Raw genomic sequence first — 16,827 nt, forward strand, 5'->3', positions numbered from 1 at the left:
GAGGGAAGTAAACAGGCAGTTGGACATCCCCTGAGGGATCCCAGATTGGACAGGGTGCAGGCTGGGCTGAGGTACAACCCCCACCCCCACTCCACCCCAGTGCACGAATTTCATGCACTAGGTCTCTAGTATAATCATGAAAACAAAGTTGAGATGGTGGTAATGTGGACATTGATCCTGAGTGTGGGCTATAATCTACAGGCTAATGGTCCAGGCTTAAAATGTTTTCATTATTCAGAGAGCTTGCCATTGCAATATCAACAAATGAACTACACAGCGTTAATCTTTCATTAATGTCTGGTTGCCTGCTCTCAAGTGTGGTCACCAGACCAGCAGTTCAGAATTTTTGAGTCCCACCTCAGAAAGAAAATCCCTGAGGGTGGGGCCCTGGATTCCCTGTTTTAAACATTTCTCCAGGTGATTCTTCTACACTGTGCATGCGCCAGCGTGTTTTAATGTGAATACATTTTAAACTGACAAATACTTACTAACCACAATTTTTTCTTGTCTTGTCTTCTTGCTGCTTTCATTTTTGCGTTGATAACGCATGCAATGTTTATTACCATACCATCTCAACTTACCTCCCACCACCTCCCCACTGTGGTGCAAGGAGCACAGAAAGTTCAAGCCAGATTTCTTTTCCATTAGTCAAGGGACAGATAGCACAGCCTGGGCAGGCAAAGAGCTCAGACCCTGCCCATCAGTACAGCAGCAGGGATACTGCATCAGAAGGGCCCCCTGATGGATTCCAGCCAGCACCTTCCCCTGATGCCTCCAGGGACCTTGCATGCAAACCAGCAGACAAAAAAATCAAATGGGAACTTGGTGGTGGTGGTGGCTTTCTCTGCCCCCCCCCCCCCCCCCCCCCCCCCCCCCCCGGTCCATGCTAGCGCACATTAGTTCTCACATTTAGGAGAACATCAAAATCTCCAGGGGAAACAATAAAAATACAGATTCCTTGGTTGCAACCTCATCTTCTGATTCAGTAGGACTCGGGAGAGCCTCCCAAATCTGCATTTATGTTTCCCAGGAGATTCTTATGCATATCAAGGTTTGAGGATCACTGGTATTTGAGGAGAGACCTATGACATGGAACAGAAAATCTGAGCTTGAGCCAAACGAACCCAGTATTTAGTGTGTAAACCTTGGTATGTGTCAACTTCCTCAAAGTAGAAATAATAATACCTGCCTCACAGGGTTGTTATAATAGCAATATATATGCAATGCCTTAATAAAATGCAAAATGCCAAGCATAGCTCAGTAAAACTGTCAGGTGCAGAATTCCTCAACTATTGCTGACTATGCTCGCCTAAAAAGGTAACTTCCCACCCGGCCAGCATGGCTCAGTGGTAGAGCGTCAACCTAGGAATCAGGCAGTCACGGTCCAATTCCTAGTCAGGGCATAGGCCCGGGTTCTGGGCTCAATCCCAAGTGGGGGGGGGGGGGCATGCAGGAGGTAACTAATCAATGGTTCTTTCTCATCATTGATATTTCTATCTCTATCTCCATCTCCCTTCCTCTCTGAAATCAATAAAAATGTATTTTTTAAAGGTAACTTCATTAACAAGCATTCCATATCAGATTCAGACTCTGAGGCACAAATCAGTTCAACAATCTGTGTTATTCATTGAATTGTGTCCCCTCAGAAAGGATATGCTGGAGTCCCATCCCCAGAACCCCAGAATGTGACCGTATTTGGAAATAGGGTCCTTACAGAGGTAATCAAGTTAAAACGAGGACATTAAGGTGGGCCCTTGTGGGGCGCGGCCAGAGTGTTTGGACAGGTTCAAGCCTTGGACTACTGAGGGGGCACAGTCCTCTCATCGCCACGTGCAAGTCCCAGCTTGGATGGCAGAGCCCTCCCAGCACAATTATAGCCAACAGCTATAGTTGTGAGCTTGAGCCTGTGATCCAAACACGTGGCCCCACGTGCCTGAGTGATAGAGTTCAGGTGCATGTAGTGGAGTGGGATTGAAACCAATGAGAATGTCGTAAAAAACTTGATAATGCCCTTACTTTGCCTCGTGGCATCTGCTATATCATAAAGACACGGCTTGTGGGCGTCGTCGCTGTCTCTCCATCAGAGAGGGCAGCGTCCCACCGAGACCCAGCTTTCGTTCTCATGTCTGTCTTTTCTAAGCCTTTCATCACCCCCACTCGGGATCACCCTTGGCCGTGCCAGCGCGGCACTGGCCCTAATTCATTACATCTGCTGTCCTTATAAAAAGAGGAAATTTGGACATAGGAACAGACAGACACAGGGATGAGACAGCCAGCTACACACCAAGGAGAGAAGCCTGACACGGACGCTTCCCTCGCAGCCTCAGAAGGAACCAACTCTGCTGAAACCTTGACCTCAGACTTCTAGCCTCCAGAACCGAGACAGTACATTCCTGTTGTTTAAGCCCTCCGTTCGTGATACTGTGTTACAGCAGTCCCAGCAAACTCAAACAATCTGTCAGTTTCCAATTAAAAAGGAAAGTGTTCTTTTCTTGTTTCTTTTGTGAGGGATACTGGGCCACCTGATGCTTCTCGGATTCCACCGGGCTTCTTCTAATATCTTCACCAGGCACGTCCTCAAGGCTCCAGATAAACTCCTGTCCGGCCCATCAGAGAGGCAGCCTGGGAGGCAGGGCATCACTGCAGGGTTTGCTGTGCAGTCTTGAGACTGGAGCAACTGTCGCAACATCTGCAGCTCACCGGCGAGTGATTTACCATCCCTATTAAACTGTCCGAACCTACCCCTGCACAGCCAGCTCACACCCTCTTCCTTCCGTCAGAACAGCACTCACGGTTCCCTCCTGGCTTCCAGCCGGCCTAAGAGCTGGGGAGCCACTGTCAGCATTCAGACAACGAGGGACCCTCAGCCAACAGACCCACCAAAACCCTCAAGGAGATGATTTTCTTAAACGGAATGCAGCTTTTATTCTCGCTGAAGTGGGACAAAACACACTGGGAAAATGCCCCAAAGAAAATAAAAAGCCCTTTCAATATGCATTAAAGCCGGACCGTACTTGGTCTCATTCAGGAACCAGAGGGGGTGTGAGGGAGAGGCAGGCTGACCCTGTTGAGATGGCTGTCCTTCGTGAGAAAGGAGCCATGTCTGTGCACTGTGCAAGGCCAGCAGGCATGTCCCCTGCAGGGTGACCGTCTTCTGTGCCCTGGCTACCTTTACCCACTACAAACTCCGCCTGGGCCACCTGTCCTAGGAGCCTCCCTAGGGAGCTTAAACCCACCAGGTGTCCGGGTCCCCCTTTCAGAGATTCCAATTCAGCAAGTTAGGGGGGTTCAGGTAGCAGCACTTTGTTTTTAAATTGTTTATTGCTGTTAATCCTCACCCCGGGGTATTTTTCTATTGATTTTTAGAGAGAGGGAGAGACAGAGAAACATCGATGTGAGAAATACATATCAATTGGTTGCCTCCTGCTCGTGCCCCGACCAGGGCCTGGGATCTAGCCTGCAATCGAGGCATGTGCCCTTGACTAGAATTGAACCCAGGACTCTTCAGTCTGTGAGCCGATGCTCTATCCACTGAGCAAACAGGCCAGGGCTAGGAAGCAGCATTTTTTAAGGAGCTTCCTTGGTCATTCTGATGCACATGCAGGTCCAAGTACCATGCAGGCCTAGCCAGGAATTAAAGTCAGGGTCCAGGTGGACATCCCAAGAAAAGGAGAGAGTGCCCAGTGGGGGTCAGGAATGTGAGATTCCAGTGCCAGGTTTGCCAAGTAGCCCCAGAAAGTCTCATCCTTCTGGGCCACAGTTCTTTCCCTGTCAAAGGGAAAGGCTGACCTAGAACAATTCAGGCATCCCATTTTTAAAAATAAATTTCCTCAAACCATTCTAAGATGTCCCACAACGACATCCACCCTTTCTTCTTCTTGAACGTGCTGAACCCAGCTGCTTTGAGCCTGCGCCTCCTGATGACCTCACTGATATCTCTCCCACAGGGAGGGCTCCTTAACCCCGTGGGGCAGGGCCCAGGACTGACAGGTGCTAAGCCCAATAGAGCCCTTCAAGGAGAACATTAAGCCTCTTACAGTGCCCTTGATGTAATCTCTCAAACCCAGGAATAATCCACACTCCCCTTGAAGATTTACCAAGCGTGACCTGGGGCCACACTCAGGAAATATCTTCATATACATCAAACTGGGTCCTAGACTGATGCAATTAAGTGGGCTGTCGTGAAGCAATATGAACGAAGAAGAGAGGAGTTTTAATTTGAGCACCAAAGCTTTGGGGCTGTCTAACCTGGCTGCTTGAGAGCAGTGCTGAGGGAACCCTGGGATAGCCGCTTGGATATGCGGGAACGCACTCTGCCGTGTGGGGAAAAGGAGACATCGCTCTGTGCCGTCAAGTGGATTCTGGGGACAAGTGATGCACCAAAACAATTCACCAGAACATCAAGGTCAATGCGAAACCCTTCAGACAAGCAAATTTACCATCTTCAACCCGGTGACAAAAGTTACCATGCAGACTGCTTAAGTGCCCTCTTCAGAGATAAAAGCAGAGAGGCAACCATTTGTCTCCATCTAGCTGTTCTCTGCAGGTGCCTTCCGTCACTCAACAAGTAGTTAGCAGGATGTGCTTCACGCATTCAACACTTGAACCCCTAGCTCTCCACACGTGACCTTGAGACACTGCTTTTCCACCTCCACATAATTCTCTCTTCCTTAGCTTGCATCTGGGGCTTACTTTTCCTCATCCAATGCTAGCTTCTGTAACCAGCAAGTTTTCTTCATCAATTACTCATTTAAAATTTTTTTGTTGAGCACCTACTATGTGCTGGGCTAGACGCTTGGGGACACAGTTCCAAAGATGGTTTCTCTCATGGAGCTTATATCTAATGCATAAGACACACAATAAGTGAGACATGGATGTAATATCAGGGAACGATAAATGATATGAAAACAAAATAGAAAGAGGCTGAGAGCAGGGGCTGGGGGATGCCAGGGACACCTCTGAGGAGGTGGCACTGAGGCTGACTCTGAAACAGAGTGGCGTGTGAGAGAGCGCCTCCAACCTTCAAACGCTCGGCAGAGGAGATCCGGCAGGAGAGCTGGAGCTGGAGCGGCCAGGACACAGGACGAGAGCCCACTGAGGGCGGGGGCGTGGGACCCAGGTGGAGAAAGTGTCCCCCAGAGAGCGCGATCAGCTGGCTAGCTGGTGCTGAGAGGCGGCAGAAGATGGCAGCTAGGTGGGCCGCCTGGCTATCACTGGTGGCTTTGGTGAAGGGACGGGGCAAAAGCTGAACTGGAGTGGGTTCCAGACAGAATGAGAGGGGAGGCAACGGAGCAGGGAGTAGGACAAGCCTTTCAGAAGTACTAGTAGGTACTGGAAGGGAGAGTCCAAGAATGGGAGGACAGCCGCCTGGGACATCGGGTCAAGGGGTGCTGCTGTTGCTGCTGCTGCTTTTTCCTTGATGAGCAACCACAGGCATGTTCCTCACAGGGATTATCCGGCAGAGGGAGAAACGGGATGCATGTGTGAGTGAAAGGCCTGCGTGCCCACAGAGAACAGGGGCCACTGCACGTGTGGTTACAGTGCACGTGTGCATGTGGTACAGGGAGGCTTCCAGATTCCGTGTGGGCAGACGATGAAACTAGTTTCTAACTGCTTCCTTTTCTCAGTAAAATAAACCAGGTCATCAGCTGAGAGTGGGGTGGGGACAGAAACAGTGGACCCAGCTGTGCCAAGAGTCCCCTGGAGGGGTGTGGTCATAAATCAAGAGCAAGAAGATACAGACGGCCGCATGTTTTCTCCACCCACGGTCCTCAGCCTGGGGCGGGAGCAGGGTGGGCAGACGGTGGGGTTTTCTCAAGGAAGATGAAGGGAGGAAGGGTCAAGGGAGTTGGCAGGGTATGTAAGTCCCTCAGCTGGGGGCGGGGGGCGGTGATGAGGACAGGAGAAGGATGATGGACAACGAAAGTGGAAGGGTCACGAGGTTGAGCCCTCCCGGGTTGAGGGTGAAGACTAGGTAGAATTGGGTGCTACAGGGAAGTAGATGAAAGAGGAAGGGTGAGGGTCAGCCTGGAATGCTTGCCAAATGTTGGTGGAGGTACAGTTATTGTAAACCATCATGTTTTTCAAATGCGCTGCAAGTTTAGTGGGCAGTAAAATCAATTTTGTGAATCATGATCCCCGTTTTGTTGATAAACAATGAAAAGTGTAAGTACATTATACCTAGTAAGGGTAAATACTGTTCTGGGAAACCTGTTTTAGTTGTATATGTGTGTTTGCATTAGGGCATCACGTAAGATGTTATTTCTCCTGTAAGTTGGGGTTACATAAAAATTCAAGGACACTAAGGCAAGGTTTCTCAGCGTGGCACTGCTGGCGTTTTAGGCCACACAGTTCTGGTTGTGAGAGCTGACCTGCGCATGGCAGGGTGTGTACCAGAATCGCTGGCCTCCACTCACTCAATGCCAGCAGCACCCCTTCCCCTCCTCAAGTTGTAACAGACAGAAATATTTCTAGATGTTGCCAAATATACTCCGGGTGGCAAAAATGCTGAGAACCAGTTGTCTAGAGAGAACGAGGAGAAGAGCAGCTGAAGTAGGGTAGAGAAAAAGATAACTGGAAGAGAGTTGGTCAAGGGACTGAGCTGGGTGGACAAGCTATACACATGTTCAAGTTACCAAAAATGTTGATGGGGGGTGGGACTGTGGGCCAGATGAATAAAATCTTCAAGGAATGAAGTAAAGCGACCCAGATGACTGTACGTGACTCTTCTCTAACCTGGCTACACAACAGAGTTACCTGGAGAACTTACCCACCAAGGCCCAGGGCCCATCCAAACCAACTAGATCAGAATCCCTAGGTGATTGCACTGTGCAGAAGAGACCTATCCTATGAGGCTCAGCTTAAGTGTGACCTCCTTCAGGAAAATTTCCCTCCCATTGTGCTTTCATGCACCCCACTACTGTGACTAATTCTGCTTTATTTATAACTTACATTTGAAAATCATTAGAAAAGAATAAAACGCACTAAAATTAAGTAGCTAAAAACAGAACAAGTGTTTATTTACTAAAGAATTTTGGAACTAGGGGATCCACTAGTACTACGGAGGGGAGCCTTTTAGGGAATATTGTGTCCTTGAGCTTTGTGTCATCCAAGCTCCTCAAGGGCGTCCATACAAGTGAGGGGCCCGAGGGAAGCAAGCGCTCATGTGTCACTGAGAAGCATTAGAAATGTGTCCCCTCTGGCGACACCGTAATAAACACTTGTTGAAATTAATGGCTATTCACTTATCTCCTCCAAAAACAAAACAAAAATGTGCCAAATGATCAGATTACAATGCAATTTAAACAACATTTATCATATGCTCACCATTTTCTTCACAATATTCTTCACAAGTAGCCAACTTTTTATTAAAAGAAATCAATGACATCAAGTCTTAAATATATATGTATGTATGATGAAAAAGCAAAAAACAGGAATCAGAGAATCTCTAACAGTCCTCTCCACTTTCCCATGGGAATCCATTACAGAATAGTTAAAACAATATCCATGGACTTTGATTTACACTGTTGATTAAACACATATATCTATCTATAAAATACCACTAAGCCCTGGCTGGTTTGGCTCAGTGGATGGAGCGTCGGCCTGAGGACTGAAGGGTCCCAGGTTCGATTCTGATCAGGGGCACATGCCTGGGTTGTGGGCTCGATCCCCAGTGGGGGGCGTGCAGGAGGCAGCTGATCAATGATTCTCTCTCATCCTTGATGTTCCTCTCTCTTTCCCTCTCCCTTCCTCTATGAAACCAATAAAAATATATTTTAAATAATAATAATAAAATAAAATACCACTAAGTCCACAAACACCTACAACAGATACAGACAACAGTTAAGTATTATAACTTAAACATTTATTTTCCCCCAGCTTGGTGAAATTGATAAAATTGACCAATCTTGCTGTGGTTGGCATTCTAACTTTTGGCCATGATAGGGCAGAGCACTGGATGAGAACACAGATTCTGCAAAACAGAGGAAGCGGTTTCTCTAAACCAGTGGTTCTCAAAGTGTGGTCCCGGACCAGCAAGATCAGCATGACCTGAGAACTTATTAAAAATGCAAATTATCAGACCCCACCCAGAGGCTCTGAAACTCTGGCTGGACAATCTGGGCTTTTACCAAGCCCTCCAGTGACTCTGACGCCGTCTAGCTTGTGAATCTCAGCCACGGTTTTCAAACTGTGCAGCAGAGTCCTGGCTCCCCATGGGTCCCCCACCAGCATGCATAGGGTCACGTGGTATGTACTTTTTTAATATAGAGGGAGGTTCCCCTGCTTTTGAAAGTTTGGTTTTAGCAGTAACTGCCAAGAACGCATACATTTTATCAAGTTCCAAAAATCACATTAGAAGGAAGGATTGAGAATGGTCCAGGCGGAGCAATCAGCTAAGCTCAGGACAGTGTGGAAGGAGACCTGGGTTCAAATGCCAGCACAGCCATTACGCTGTGAAACTGGCCTCTCCGGGGCTCAGAGGGGAACGCCCAGGTGCTGCTACGAGTCAGACCTCCGCTCCAAGGACCACCACTGGTCTTCCCTCCGAGGAGGGTGAGGAGAGTGCCAGCTAGAGCTTCTGTGATCTCTTATGCTCACTACATCCTGGGGGGCTTGAGGTCAACAGCTTTTCCTGAAGCCACCCTTTTCACTGAAGAAATTTACTAAAAGTTGGGAGACTCAGGATTTTAGAATATAATTAACTGAAAGGTTCCAAAGAGATAAAAAAAAAAAAAATGGTTGCAGGCATCAGAGATACTGACCAGTTTCTGTTTCCAAAATGGTTCTGGATGAGTTACCTATTCATTACCCAAATAATATTTTAAAGTGTTTTCATATAGAAAAGCCTGTATGTTTGAACAAATAAACCATTCAGGGTGTAGATGGAGCAAATTAATCACCCCCCACTCTCCACTGCTCATTTTAAACAATATTAAGTTTTGCATGTTCTTCCACATCTTTCTCCAAGATAGGGCTTGGATATGTCATACAAATAGGGCTGCTTCTCTTTAAATGAGAAATAGGAACATATTGTATATAATACTCTGCAACTTCATTTTATTTACATTTAGTATATCATGAACACCCTTCACAAAGCAATCCACGGTATGGATATAAAGGTATACTCTATTTTATTCATTCTACTGATGGATATCCATGTTGCTTCTAGTTTATTTACTTGAATAATCTTGCAATAAGCATTCTCACACAGAGATCCTTATGTGCTGAGTTTTTGTTTTCTGTAAGACAGGACTCCAAATATGACATGCATGTTCCAAACTTTCACAGAAACTGTCTGCTTTCCCTAAAGTCTGCAACAATTCATACTCCCACCAAGAGTCTGAGAGTTGCCCCCCAACATCCAACAGAGAATGCTACCAACCTTTAAAATGTGGATCAATGGGATGGACAGAAAACTAATATCTTTGTTTTTTCACTTGCATTTCCCTGACCATTATGGAAATTGAGAATTACACTTATGGACCATTAGCATTTCTTTTGGAAACTGCTCATTCCCATCCTCTGCTCATCCTATTATTGTGCTATCCTTTAAGTGCTGTTTAATCCCACCCAATCTATTAGATACATAAAGCACAAAGAATGTCGCTGCCTAAAAACTCAGTGTGTAGGGTGAGGGCAGGGGATGTCTTCTTAGCATGAAGTCTACGACAAGCCCTCAAAAACAATTGCTGAATAAGTGAACGGCAGACATGGAGAACTTTGTTAAGACTGCAGTTAGATGAGTAAAAAGGAAATACAAATATTCATTACTTGTTCTACATATTCAGAAGAGCATCACTTTGGCTGAAATTAAATTATTGGTTAAGAGAAAAGCAAAGCCATAGTGCTGGCACTGACTCTGAAAATCCACTGTGTAATGGGTGGCAAATGAGCCCAGCCTTAAAACTCAGAGTGACACATAAATAAAGGCTCTTAGAACCAAAACATTTTGTACTCAGCCTTGTCCACCAGTTGTCATTCAAATGGCATCTGCCATTAAGCCCAGGTTGTCAGGATGGTCAATGGACTGGAGAAGCCAACTTTAAACATTTTGTTTCTTTTTTGTTTTTTTATCTCCAGTCCACCCCCTCACCAGATTTTTTTTTTCCTTTCAAAATCTCTTGCTTATTGGGGAAGGAGATGTGGGGAGGGCCTGCAGGGCAAGTTTGACAGAGTTCAGATCCTTAATTCTTTTAACTTTAGGCAAAACATCTGGTTATACCCACCATTTATCCCTATTATTTGTAATAGTTCTGTTTGGTTTATGTTTTAACTAGTCTCCTTATTAAGTATAAAAGTAATAGGATTAAAAAGTTTTGGGGGAAAGAACTGTAATTAAAAAGGCACCAGTAGGATATGTTAAGCTGTAATTCTGGCCCTGCTTATTAAGTTTTCCTTCTTGTCTTTAACATTTTTTTGTACCCAATAAAAATAACTTTGAATTATTTAACACTTTTTTAGTACTTCCTGTATTGGCCAAACACCATCCAAAATCTCCAAGCAAACATTATGACTCAAAAGTTCTGGAGCAATAATGTCACAGATCACAAGTTTTAGACACTGTCCCAAGAGTCTGGGCATGCCACATGCACCACAACACACACACCACACAGCCTGGTAAATCGGCAGGCAATTCTCCAAAACGCATAGGGGTTTTCTAACCTTTTGAAGTTACAAAATCTTCTTAATAGGAAAACTAATGCAGGAACTTTGATCAAGCCATGAAGTTATAATAAGATTCAGGCAAGAGGCAACAAAGCACAATTTATAACACTTTGTAAGAGAAGCAAAAAAAAAAAGAAGAAGAAGAAAATATCAGTTGTGACATCTCTGTTACAAAGGATCAGAAGCGACCACTATGAACAATTATCTACCAATAAAGCATCCCTTTGGCTGAAATTAAATTATTAGTTAAGAGAAAAGCAAAGAAATAGATCAATTCCTAGAAACATACACCCTACCAAGACTGAATCATGATGAAATAGAAAATCTGAACAGATTGATTACAAACAAACAAATTGGGTCAGTAATGAAAAACCTCCCAAAACCAAAAGTCCAGTACCAAACAGCTTCACTGATAAATTCTACCAAGCATTCAAAGGAGAATTAATACCAATCCTTCCGAACTCTTCTAAACACATTTTATGAGGCCAGCATTACCCTGATACCAGAACCAGATAAGGATGTTACACACACATACACACACACACACAATTATCGGCCAATCCCTGATGAACACAGATGCAAAAACCCTCAACAAACAAAATATTAGTAAACTGAATTCAACATGTTAAAAGGATCATACACCATGATCAAATGGGATTTATTCTAGGGATACAGGATGGTTCAACACCCACAAATAAGTCTTGTGATACATCACATTAACAAAATGAAGGATAAAGATCATGTGATCATCTTGATCGATGCAAAAAGAAAGCAGTTGGCAAAATTCAACATCCATTTATGATTTTTAAAAATCTCTCAACAGCCCAGCCATTGTGTCTCAGGGGTTGAGGGTCGACCCATGAATCAGGAGGTCATGATTTGATTCCTGGTCAGGGCCCATGCCTGGGTTTCAGGCTCAATCCCCAGAAGGGGGCGTGCAGGAGGCAGCCAATCAACGGTTTTCACTCATCATTGATGTTTCTATCACTCTCTCTCCCTCTCCCTTCCATTCTCTGAAATCAATAAAAATATATATTTTTTAAACTCTCAGCAATATAGGTATAGAGGGAATATACCTCAACATAATAAAGGCCATATATGATAAGCCCACAGCTAAGGTCATACTCAATACTTTCAGCTTTTCCCATTGAGTAACAGGAACAAGACAGGGATATCTACTTTCACCACTTTTATTCAACATAGTTTTGGAAGTCCTAGCCACACCAATCAATCAAGAAAACAAAATAAAAGGCATCCAAATTGGAATGAAAAAAGTGGAACTGACATTGTTTGCAGATGACGATACTATAGCGAAAATCCTAAAGATTCCACCAAAAAACTATTAGATCATTAAATTAATTCAATAAAGTAGCAAGATACAAAATTAATATTCAGAAATTAGTTGCATTTTACACATGAATAAAGAACTATCAGAGAGAGAAATAAAGGAAACAATACCATATACAATGCATAAAAAAACATAAAATACTTAGAAAGAAATTTAACTAAGGTGGTAAAAAGCCTATCGTTTGGAAAAACTTAGGACACTAAGGACAGAAATTGAAGAAGATACAGATGTGGAGTGAGGCACTGTGCTCCAGGGTAGGAATAATTAGCATTGTTGAAGAGACCATGCTGCCCAGGGCAATCTACAGGGTCAGTGCAATCCCTATCAGGGTACTAATAACATTTTTCATGGAATTAGAACAAATAACCCTAGGTTTATCTAGAGCCACAGAAGACACTGAATGGCTATAGCAATCTTGGGAGGAAAAGAACAGAGTTGGAGGTGTCACACTGCCTGATGTCAAACTATATACTACAGGGCTATAGTGGTTGAGGCAGCATGCTACTGGCATGTAGACAGATACATGGATCCAGGGAACAGAATAGAGAATCCAGAAATGAATGCACACCTATATGGTTAATGACACTATGACAAGGAGGCAGGAATATACAGTGAGGTAGAGATAGTCTCTTCAATAAATGTATTGGGAAAACTGGATGGACACATGCAGAGGAGTAAAGCTAGATCACTTTCTTGCACCAGATGCATGGGTAAATTCAAGATGGATGAAAGACTTGGATATAGGACCCGAGGCCATAAACTCCTGGAAGGAAATGTGGGGAGCGAATCTTTGACCTCGCTCTCAGTAATATTTTTTGGATGTATCTCCTCAGGTAAAAGAAACAAAAGAAACAATAAGCCAATGGGACTAAAAAGTATTTACACAGCAACAAAACAAAACAAAACAAAAAGACAACCTACTGAATGGGAGAAGATATTCACTAATAATGCATCTGATATAAGGTCAATATCCAAAATTTACAAGGAACTCATACAACTTAACACCAAAAAAACTAACAGTCCTATTTAAAAATGGGCAGAGAACCTGAATGGGCATTCCCCCATAGAACTCATGCAGATTGCCAATTGACAAATGAAAAGATGCTCAACACAGCTGGTCATTGGGGAGGTGCAAATTAAAAGCCATGGTGGGATGTCATCTCAAACCTGTCAGAGTGGCTATCATCAATAAATCAACAGACAACAAGTGTTGGTGAGGATGTAGAGATGGTAGGATTGTAAATTTATGTGGCCACTGTGAAGAACAGTATGGAGGTTTCTCAGAGAGTTGAAAATAGAACTACCATATGATCCAGCAATTCCACTTCTGGGTATTTATCCAAAGAAACCCAAAACATTAATTTACGAAGACTTATGCACCCCTATGTTCACTGCAGCATTATTTGCAATGGCCAAGATATAGAAGTGACTTGGGTGTCCAATGATAGACAAATGGGAAAAAAGATGTGGTGCATATATCCAGTGAAATATTGCTCAGCCATAAAAAAGAATGATAAAATCTTGCCATTTGCAACAACATGGGTGAACCTAGAAGGTATTACGCAAAGTGAAATGGGTCACACAGAGAAAGACGAATGCTAGGATTTCACTTACATGTGGAATCTAAAGAAAAAAATACACAAACAAACTCATAGATACAGAGAACATTTTGATGGTTGCCAGAGGGAAGAGGTGTTGCAGGAATAGGTCAGGAAAGGGATTAAGATGTCAAACTGCCCGTTATAAGAGCAGTCATGGGGATATGGAGTACAGCATGGAGGGTATAGTCAATAGTATCGTGATAGCTGTGTATAGTGTCAGATGCTAGACCTGTCAAGGTGATCACTTCATTATAGATGTCTGGTCACTATGTTGTACACCTAAAACTGATGTGGTATTGTGTCAGCTGTAGTTGAAAATTATATATATGCAACTCTGGTGTATATATTCCGGGGTGGGCAAAAGTAGATTAATAATAACAATAAAGAATACAATAATTAATAAACAATAACACAAGAATAAACTGTTTTGTGTACTCACAACTATAAACCTACTTTTCCCACCTCTGTATACAATGGGATGATTATTCAGCCATAAAAAATAAAATACTGCCCTGGCCGGTGTGCTACGTGGTTAGAGCTCTGGCCCGCAGGGGCGTGTCCCTGAGTTGCAGGTTTGCCCCTTGGTCTGGGCGCATTTGGGAGGCAACCAGTCCATGTGTCTCTTTCACATCGATGTTTCTCTTTCTCCCTCTCCCTCTCCCTCCCTTCCACTCTCTCTGAAAAGCAATGGGGAAAATATCCTCTGGTAAGGATTAACCCCACCAAAGGAAAAAAAGAAAGAAACCTTGCCATTTCTAACATGGATGGACCTCATAGGCATTATGCTTAATGAAATAAGACAGAGAAAGACAAATACTATATGATCTTTCTTATATGTGAATTTAAAAAATTTCCTAGATACAGAGAAAAAATTGGTGGTTGCAGGGGGTGAGGGTGGGTAGGATAAATTAGTGAACTTTTTTTTAGTTTAAATAAATTGAATAAAGAATGTTAGTAGTGAAATATTACAGTAGAAAACTTGGGAATACAGATTTAAAAGTTTACAGTAGAACTATTTCAGCTTCACTGCAAAAATTTCCCCCTTTAAAGTTAATTTTTATTCTATAACTAGAGGCCGGGTGAACGGGATTCATGCACTGGTGGGGTGGGCGTGGCCCGCGGGGATCAGCCTGCTGTGGGAGCACTGCTCAACCCAGTCAGCCGAGCGGCACTCCCACTGTGAGAGCATACTGACCACCAGGGGGCAGCTCCTGCATTGAGCATCTGCCCCCTGGTGGTCAGTGCACGTCATAGCGACTGGTCGACAGGTCATTCTGGTTGTTCTGCCGTTTGGCTGCTGGGCTTTTATTATATAGGATGTTTAACACATGCACATGTGACATGTATGTAGTTATAAAACAATCCTAAATGAATAAACATCTGTAGATGTATAGATTTTTTTCCATGCACAGTTGTTAAAAATGTATATTGTTTACCACCTGTAACCATCTTTGTGGTTATTGTTGTTCATCCTCACCCGAGGATAGTTTTTCCATTGATTTTTAGAGGGTGGGGGATTGAGCCTGCAACCAAGGTACATGCCCTTGACCAGAATCAAACCCAGGACCCTTCAGTCCAAGGGCTGATGCTCTATCCACTGAGCTAAAAGGGCAAGGGCCTGTAACCATCTTTAACTGCTCTTAGGAACTAATGATATGCTGAGAAGGAGTGGAGGAGTGGGGAAATCACTATAATTTAGAAATATAAGCGAAACTGGACTCAAAAATAACACACACACACACACACACACACACACACACAGACCTCTTTATAAAACTTGATTTCGCTTAAAAATAATCTAGGGAAGTGAACAAATAGTTTTAGCAGTAGGTGAATTAAAGACACACACATATGATCCTCTGCCTGTAAGGAATATGCCCAGTACTCATACAACAAGGTCAACTAAAAAAGCTCACTTTCCCTGCAGAGGAAGAAGTGCAACACCAATACCAAAAAGAGCGGGCACAAAGACAGAGGGAAACCAGTGACTCCCCCCATCTGAGGAGCCCTGCGTTTCTGTGATTCAAGTGGGAACTTTACAAAATGGATGGAGGCTTTCTGCAACCCATTTCTCTCCTAAATTAGTACATTAATGCTAATTTTAGAGAAATGTACCTTGGGCTCTGGGTGCTTTCCACAGTCCTAGGGCTCAATGAAAACTCCAGCATCCATGCAGGTGTGCCTTCTGTCCTCATGGCCGCTTGTCACAGCCAGGACCTCTCCTCGGAGTTTGTATGGACATCACGAATCAGCAAGCCAGGAAGGCCGGCTGACATTCACAGTGGAGGCACTTAATGAAGCGGACAAGGAAGGAGCAGCCTAGCCCCTGACATCACAGGGCACAGCTCCCAGATAGAAGCTTTCCCACCCTCCTCCCACCGTGATCCCTTTCTGTGATCCCTGGAAGCCTCTCCAACGATGAAGCCCCAAAGCGCTGACATGATCTCAAATACTGTGGCAACATTTCAGTAAGAAGCCAAGGCCGGTACGTTCCTCCATTCAGTTGATTGCTGGTCAGCAAACACACACTTCCCCTGCCCCTTCGCAAAGCAAAAGTCACAATCTATTTTAAAAGTAAAAATTCCCGCGTGGCTTAGCGGTTGAGCATGAACCTATGAACCAGGGGGTCCCGGTTAGATTACAGGTCAAGGCACATGTCCAGGTTGTGGGTTCGTGGGACGTGCAGGAGGCAGCCAATCAATGAGTCTCCTGATCGTTGATGTTTCTATCTCTCTCTCTCTCTCCCCCCACTTCCTCCCTGAAATCAATAAAAACATTTTTTTTAAAAAGCAAAGATTCCCCCCACCACTCATTCCTAGGAAGTCGCTAAGTCCAAACTCCAGAGAAGGGGCGATAGCGCACAACCTGGCGAGTGCCACAGCTCAGCACACCCAGGTACTATTAGACGCCGAAGTGAATGGGACTTAAGAGTGCCGGGGTGCTTGTCATTTGGGGATCCATTTCGCCAGGACCTCCTCCCTCCCTCCGGTCTTCAGCTGAGTCTTGGACAACGCCAACACTTCAGCTCATTCCTCCCTCATCCTCTGGAAATAACCGGAGGTGAGTTTTCACAACACACAGGGATTCTGAATCAACTCCCATTTCCCAAGTCACCTCGGCAAAAATCCAAGTTTCCCCACGCGTCACCTGAAAACCCAACTTCTGGAAACGCCCCCTTACCTCGCCAGCGCAAGCTGGCAGCGCGGCGACAGC

At 44.4% G+C, this 16,827-nt stretch overlaps 1 protein-coding gene across 1 annotated transcript in view; it reads right to left on the bottom strand.

The window, feature by feature from the left end:
- TLN2 (talin 2) overlaps positions 1 to 16,827 on the bottom strand; it is a 434,110-nt gene that overhangs the window by 416,228 nt on the left and 1,055 nt on the right. The window lies entirely within an intron of this gene.

Source organism: Myotis brandtii, unplaced genomic scaffold (assembly GCF_000412655.1).
Source record: "Myotis brandtii unplaced genomic scaffold, ASM41265v1 scaffold144, whole genome shotgun sequence".
Classification (NCBI taxonomy): Eukaryota; Metazoa; Chordata; class Mammalia; order Chiroptera; family Vespertilionidae; genus Myotis; species Myotis brandtii.